The 7,956-nt window shown below is 40.6% G+C and overlaps 1 long non-coding RNA gene across 1 annotated transcript; it reads left to right on the plus strand.

Annotated features, from left to right (window-relative positions):
- The first annotated feature begins 293 nt into the window (after window positions 1-293).
- LOC119878283 lies at window positions 294-1,978 on the plus strand. Its single transcript, XR_005386738.1, has 3 exons — window positions 294-682; window positions 1,238-1,386; window positions 1,898-1,978. It is a non-coding gene; the product is annotated as an uncharacterized LOC119878283 (long non-coding RNA).
- Window positions 1,979-7,956: the final 5,978 nt, after the last annotated feature.

The raw sequence follows: 7,956 nt of genomic DNA on the forward strand, positions 1-7,956 counted from the left end.
TCCTACCTTCCCACCCTCTCTCCTTCCTTCTTTCTGGTTGTTATTCTTGTCAAACATAAAGCTATTTATCCACCATCCTTAACTTTTTCCAAGGAATATCCATGCACTCACACAGCTTCTAATAACCAGACCCCTGAGTGAAAGCCAGTGACCTCACGGGCGGCAGGGCTTGTTTTGGCTGGATACCATATTGTGCACTGGGCTGGAATTCTCTGTTCTTCCTCACTAGGAAGCTGGATTTGTACCAGGAACCTCTTATCTGAAAAGGCAGCTCTAGGCTGGGGAGAACAGAGCTGGTTTGACGAAGTGGAGAGGCGCTCAATGTTGGTCTGGCCACGCTTTGGGCATGCGTGAGCGCTCACAGCAAAACACAGCTGGCATGTCTAATTTTAGCCTTGACTGCCTTGAAAAGGGACCCTTAAAGGAAATATATTTTCGCTGAAACCATTTGTATTATAATGTAACAGCTGACAGACATGTCAGAATATTACTTATTATTGGTGGGGAAAAACTCTGTCAGGTAATTGTGCTTTTTTTTGTGATGACATCGGGAAAGTGATTAAAGCATCCCTGAATCAAAATCATCATAGATAGACAGTGAGAGAACCAGAGCTTTTATTTATGAAGACGCCTGTAAACCTAATGGGATACCTCCTTTGATGCTTACAAAACGGATGTAAGGGTAAGAATGATCATTTCGGCTATGGCAAGTTGGTCCTTGTGATCTGACGATGCAGGGCTTGCTAATAGTAGTCCTGGCATAGACTCTCAAATTTCTTCAATGCTTAGCATCCTCCGTGTCCTCCGAGAAGTAAAAGGTTAGTTTCTGGACCGGGTCTTGGATTCATCTGGCTTTCGTATGTTAACAGGTTCTGAAAGCATCTGGGACACACTTGTTCCATTTTAACCAGCACGGGTCGTCCGTCTGCTTTTATTTTTGTCTTTCTCTTCCTTCCTCCTCCCTTCGTCCTCTCTTCCCTCCCGTGGTCTTCTGTGTTTGCTTTAGCAGTGTGGCTTACCTTGCCACTTGGCAAGAAAAAAAAGGCAGCTCTTGTGTGGGGTAGATGGAGGGAAGGATAAGAAATAATCCACCGCCCGAATTTGAGTTCCCTGGGTTCAGTTCCAGCGGCAGCAGCTTTGCTGCAAAAATTGCTTTGCTGTTCGAGATAGCCAGCAGAGGGAATCAGGACTTTGCTTGCAGCAGGGGTTGAAGCAGGCTTTTTTTTTTTTCTTGGAGGAAATACTGCAGCTTTCTGGACTGCATACCCTGCTCCCTGGAGAGGTTCCACCCACCGGCTGGAAGGAGAGGAAGTGAATGAAAGGACAGGAGGAGCCCGAACACCATGTCACTCTGGAAGGGAGACAGCAGCAACCAGGCTGTGCAAGGTTGTTTTGTTTTTTTCTTTTCTTTTCCCCTTTCTCTTTCTTTTTTTTTTTTTTTCATTTTTTTGTTTTCTTCTTTCTTTCTTTCTTCTTTCTTCTTTCTTTTTTTCCCCTTTTTCTTTAAGGTGGGGAAAGAGACAAACAGGAGACAGGAAGCTGATCTGCAAGGATTCGGAGTTGTGCTAAAAAGACTTTGATTTTTTTCTTCTCTCCCTCTTTACAAACGCTGGCAATTGACATCACTACAGACAGCCTGGGTAGAGAACAAAGTGCCTCATCCCAAGTGGACCCTGGCAGCTGGGGGAAGGAAGGCAGGATCTGGGAAGGCTGTGTGTGTGTGTGTGTGTGTGTGTGCGTGTGTGTGTTCTTTCTACCAATACCTTTCCTTTTTTCTTTCTTTCTTTCTTTCTTTCTTTCTTTCTTCTTTCTTTCTTTCTTTCTTTTTCTTTCTTTTTTTTTTTTTCTTTGTCTTTTTGGTGTTTTCTTTTTTAAATTCCTGCCGTGTTGGAACTAGTGAGTGGTGGAAGACGAAGGATCTCTGAAGCCTCATCAGTCATCGGGACCATCAGGAATAGTGGTTTAAGAGGACGCTCGGGCCTGGGGCACCATACCGTGTCATCGAGTTCCCTGCCTCGGAGATAAAGATTCCAGCTACATGGGTAAACGCCTGGATCAGCCACAAATGTACCCCCAGTACACTTACTACTATCCTCACTGTCTCTAAACCAAGGTATGGCTCGACCCCACAGTCTGGCAAGCAGTGTGTAATCCTGCACTTTGGGATGGGAAACAGGCATGTGGATTATTATTTACCTCCCCTTTCCCATCACCTCTTCCTGCTTCTTTGAAATTAGTAACATAGCAATGGAGTTAATGAGGCAGAGGAGAATATGAGAAGAAAGCAAGCCCTGGGACTGTGGTTTTTCTCTTCTAGCAGAGATAATAGTTTCGCTCGTGTTCCTTTGTTGTTATTTGGCAACATAAAGATGTTCCTGATATCCGTAGTAAAGTGCTTTGCAGATGGACAGGGTTGTTAGAAAGGAGATTGTGACAGTGATTATCAGGAACAACAACGATTTCAGAGGCTTTTCTGGTGAGCTGTTCTTTGTGGCTCTGAAAGGGTTTTTCTCACTGGATAGGATGCACCAGGGTGGGGGCAACTCAGACTTTCAATCACAGAGTATAGAATGAAAGAAGGGTGTGGGAAGGTATAGTACGACTAACTGACGTCCCGTAGAGTTTGTTTGGGTGTGCTTTTGTTTTTGTGTATTTGCCTTACATATTTTATTTTATATGGAGGGTGATCAAGACTCTAGAGACTGAAGTTTGGAGCTTTACAATAGATGTTCTTTACTTTTCGAAGCTCTGTTTTTCTGTGCTGGCTGCCATCAGGAGGCCTGTGGGTCTTGAAACGGGATGAAATATAACTGATGATAATTGGACACGAATTGGTTAAATACTTTAGTCTTGGGATCCCTGGGTGGCGCAGTGGTTTGGCGCCTGCCTTTGGCCCAGGGCGCAATCCTGGAGACCCGGGATCAAATCCCACGTTGGGCTCCCGGTGCATGGAGCCTGCTTCTCCCTCTGCCTATGTCTCTGCCTCTCTCTCTGTGTGTGACTATCATAAATAAATAAAAAAAAAATTTAAAAAAAATTTTTTTAATACTTTAGTCTTTATGTGTGTGCACAAATGACCATTACGGGGCCAGTGGAAAGCCCACGTAACTAAGCAGTGGGCAGTGCCAACCATGAACTTGATCCTGCAGTTCAGACCTGAAAGGCTCTCAGGTGTGAAATCACTGCTCCAATTTGTCAGTTAAATTGGACTTGATGAGTTGGGGGGGAGGGTGTCGGTAGAGTTATCGCTTTGAATGTATGGGTTATGTTTCTTTACAGGTGATATTAATTTTGTATCGCATTAGCCAGACTCCACTGTCTTCTTAATAAATAAATATGCGGAGAGTGACCAAGGCGTGCCTGAGTGATCTGTGCTGCCACCGGGACTCGTTGATGGGATTAGTGTTCGGTAATCCATGCTGTAGTTAGCTCTTATTTATTCTGTCTCCTCCAACAATGCCTATTTGTAAACCAGACGAGGCAGCAGACTTTCCGAATTCTATTAAAAATTGTTGCTTTTTTTTTCTTTCTTTTTCAATCGCTCCATGACTCGCCCTGCCCCTGCAAGGTCTCCTCACATTGCTTTTTGCCCTTGTGAGCATTTAGTTTGTGGGGCTGCTGCTTTAGTAGACCAGCCCTCCTGCTCCCGTGCAGTGCAGTGTGTTTTAACTCTTGGGGGATTGGGTGGAGAATGCTGTCTGCCTTCCTCAAGGAAATGGCAAAGCAAGGGCTAGTCTAAAAGAGGAAATTTATAGTCATTCCTCATCCGCCCCCCCCAAGAAATAAAAACAACAAACCCAAGGGTTCCATGAAAAATATCGGACATTCCATCCCTTTTACTCATTTGGCTAAATTTTTCCAAATGTTTCAAAATTCATGCTTTCTTTTTGGTTCTTTTTTTGACTATGAAGCATATTCAGAAAGGAAACTTTAGATAAAAATGAATGGAATAATTTCTTTCCTGCCTGAGATTTCTTTTAACTTATTGCTAGCAGGAAATAATGTCTTGCACATTATATTAAGGACAGGATGTTGGATGAGCTACACTGATGGGAAGTGTGTGTGTGTGTGTGTGTGTGTTTGTGTGTGTGAAGAGAGAGACTGGGAGAGGGAGAGAGAGAGAGAGAGGGATTGAGGTAAAGAAAGAAAGTGCAGTGGTGAGGGAAAAGAGGAGAGCCTGAAAAACATAGAGGGAATTTAAAAAAAAATCTGTTTTGGGGTCCTGTGTAGTTTAGTGTGTAGACAGGCAGCATCTGGATCTTGTTACTTTCAAGCTAGTCAAAGCCATCAACTTCTGGAACATTTTTAAAGAAGCTAGATCCATTAGGTGACCTAAACTGATATTCGGGCAATCAGATCAGGGTGGTGGGGAATATAGGATCAGCTACTTTGGCTATCATGGTAGTTCATATTGATTATTATGTTGCAAACTTTCGACAGAGCTGTGAAGTTGTCGAATACTGTTTCGGTGGCTCTGAAATGATAGACATTAATAACATTCCTGGAAGCTGAAGATGTGAAAACGTGCCCTGCTTTGAAACTTGGGCACACAGGGAATGAGAATAAGGATCAATCATACTTTAAAATGTGGGGACTTTCTGGCAGCATGAATACTATGTAAGAAAGTACTATCATGACCCAGTATAGCATGAAAACAACTGGGTTATTTAGTGTTGTCTTTTTGCTCCTTTTATATTTTTATCTTAAAATATTACCTATAATTCTGAGGGGAATACATGCTGCTCATGTTTATTTGGTAAGCAAGCCTTGGTGGAATTCACAAAATCTACAGTCCTAGCCTTGGCTTATAGTTATAATCTATTTTAAAAATCAGAGCTATTTAAAATGATACTGATACATAAAGAATACTTATGGTTGATAAAAATAGAGTTCTGTGGTTGACTATAAAAGTCATATTCTGGTGACATCATAACTTAAGCTGTCCTGTAAAACCAGGTGTTCTTAACTAATCAACAAAAGCCATTTACTGACATTAGTTTGGGGTGAAGAATCTTTATGGGGTTCTTAAAAAACTCAAGGTGTATCATTGCATTTATTCAGACAGTACAAAATACTGAACGTTTTCTTTCTACTTAAATGTGTGTGTTAGATACAGCTGCTCTTTTCTTATGATAAAACAAAATGAGAGTAGGGTGTCTAAATAAATGGAAAGGTTTCCCTTTCCTCAAATGCAATTAAAGTTTTAGAAAAACTTGGGGCACTTCCCTGCTTTCTCTGCTCCTCTTATTTTCCCATCACATTAGAACTAATTCACTACCTTTGTTGCTTAAAAAGAAAAAGAAATTAGAAATAAGTTACTTATGCTTCTCTCCCTTTGAATAATTTTCCAAATGCTTAAATTATTATATTAGATAAATGTACATAGAAGTAAAATGAAAACCCAATGACTAGCTGATAGCTATCTTGTAGCGGTATTGTTCTAGGATGCATGCTTTCCAAGACCTTGCATTAAAAGCTGTCATTTGTCAATTTTCTTTTGGCCATTTTTTCCCCCTATTAAAAGAAGCAATTTAAAAAAGAAACATTGTGATTGAGCAGAAAAGAAGCAATCTTGATGACATGCTTTAATACTTACATAAGAGCCATAGCCAGATTTAAAAAAAAAAATCTTCATCAAAACGAATTTGCTCTTTGAAGGCCACCAGGATAATCAGCAAACTTTAGAGAAAGGGAACCAAAAAATAGCTCATTAGCTTAATGATAATATCCATAATCACGTTTGATTGAGTCACAACCTAATATTTCTCAGCAATTTTGTTATAGCCCATTCAAAGCAAGCAACCTGTTGCTATTGCATTGTGAGACCCAGGGTGAATCGCAATCTGAGTTATTTTGTGGAGGGTTTCTTGGAAAGGCAACTTAATCATAACTAGGAAGGCTAAAAAGAGTAAAACATGGTCACAGCCTGGTGAATTGATACTTTGTTGCTGAGAAAGATATTTCCCTCATGTGTGGTATCTGGAAAACTTTATCATCTCCCCAAAACTTTAAAATGCATCCAAACGCACACAGCAAGCTAGTCCTTCCTTCCATTTCCTTACCCTGACCGGGTCACGATGTTTTCTACCGATCCAGGGCATGGTTTCTACTCATGCTGCTTTTCCATCAGCCTACTGCTTTCCCACCTTGGACCATCTGCTTCCCCTGAAGATCTTGCAGAAAGATCTGTGGGACCCAACAGAGTTTTTCTGGCTGCTGGTACTCAGATCGTATTCAGAACCTGGTGTGAAGTTGGAGTTGGGGTCAGGTATAGGGAGTAACTCATCAACTGCACACTGACTTCAGGCTGAGTTTCCAACCATCTGCAGCCTGGACAGCTGCTCATCTCTCAAAGTCTAGCTAGAGCCCGATTGATTGTGCCATAGAGAGAGCAAACACTTGAAACACGAAGGACTAAGGAGTAGGGAAAGGAAGAGAGAGGATCCTATGGGGCAAGGGATATTCTCAAAGATGTGAATGTACAGATCCTTCAAAAGCAAAACAGGACAACCCCTTAACATGCTTCTTGCACATGAAAATGTAGAAAATCCTGCAGAGGGAGGGAAAGAGTTTAGGATTTCCTTAGTACTTCCTGCCTCAGATTTGCATTGATAGCCAGAGTTGGTAACTTGCCAGTTTTAAAAACAGCCTTGAAAACTCCCAAGTTCTGTTTTCCTTTGAAAGGCTGAAACATACAAAACTGGTTTTCTAAAAATTGTCCAGCAATAGAACCTTGAGGTACAACTCCAAATATGTCTTTCGCTTCAGGGGGTAATATGAGAGCATGAAACTATGATAAATCTTGTTTGTCTCATTTGAGAATGTACACAATTTTAATTGGTTTTGAATAAGAGAAAAATAGTAACAAGGGGCCACTCTCCCTTTCTAGTTGTCCTGTTTTCTTTACCTCCCCCCCATATTAAATTATCTTTGGAATTGTCTTTTCTATAATGCAGCCATTGTTTTCACAGTACTAAGTTTAGTGCCTAGCTAAAAGGAGGAGCTATGTAAAAAGTTCATGTTGTTGTTGTCTTTCTCTCCAGAATCATTCTTAATTCAAAAGAAACCTCATGTCAATTTGTTCTAACAGTATCTTCCTAACAGCTTCCTTTCGCTTTCTCTCAGTTTGGGAAAAGAACAATAGAATTATAAATCAAAATTATTTCTCTGAAGTAATTAAATCTATTAGAGGGTTGGAGGTAGGGCTGATTTGCAGGGAGGGAGACAAAAGAAGAGAAGTAGGATGTAAGTTCATTTCAGGTCTTTCTGGCTCCAGGAATTCTGGAAAGCATCATTATTGCACTAATATGATTTTACACAATCCTTTTTGACATTATCAGTCTTTTTGGCAGAGAGAGGGCTCAGTCACAATTACGTCCATGCCAAATTCTAAGAAAACCAGTCTTTCTTTAAAAGAAAATCTTTTTAGTGTTGGACTTCTTATTCGGAGTAAATGGTTGATGTTTATCCACAATTGGCTTCGAGTACTACATTAAAATTGTGTTTTGTAGCAGTCTTGTAAGCCACAGCTGTATGTGATTAAATAGTGTAATATCAAAAGCGTGTGAGAATAGGCTTTTTTATGCTATAGCTGTTGCACAGCAAGAGAGCAGATGGAACCAGAGGGAGAGCCAGGGCAACAGTGTATTTATGTGTTGTAATACCTGCGTCGAGGATACACATTGCTGTTTTTTGCAGTAGTGGGAAAATGCTGACGTATCTTGGATGTCATTGAAAAATACACTTTTTGAAAATGGACATGGACCTATCATACCAATTTTTATTTTAAACAGAGAGTTACTGTTTTATTAGAAAACACATATTTACCGAAGGGTCCGAAACATTTGCAAGTGGAAGGATCATAATGATTTTCCATGCAGCACACATTCAAATAACAAAAGTGAATTTCTCATTTCTGTTTTGAAATCATAACTTTTTTGCTTTTTTAAAAAAAAT

The sequence above is a fragment of the Canis lupus genome, unplaced genomic scaffold (genome assembly GCF_011100685.1).
Source record: "Canis lupus familiaris isolate Mischka breed German Shepherd unplaced genomic scaffold, alternate assembly UU_Cfam_GSD_1.0 chrUn_S1365H1545, whole genome shotgun sequence".
Lineage (NCBI taxonomy): Eukaryota > Metazoa > Chordata > Mammalia > Carnivora > Canidae > Canis > Canis lupus.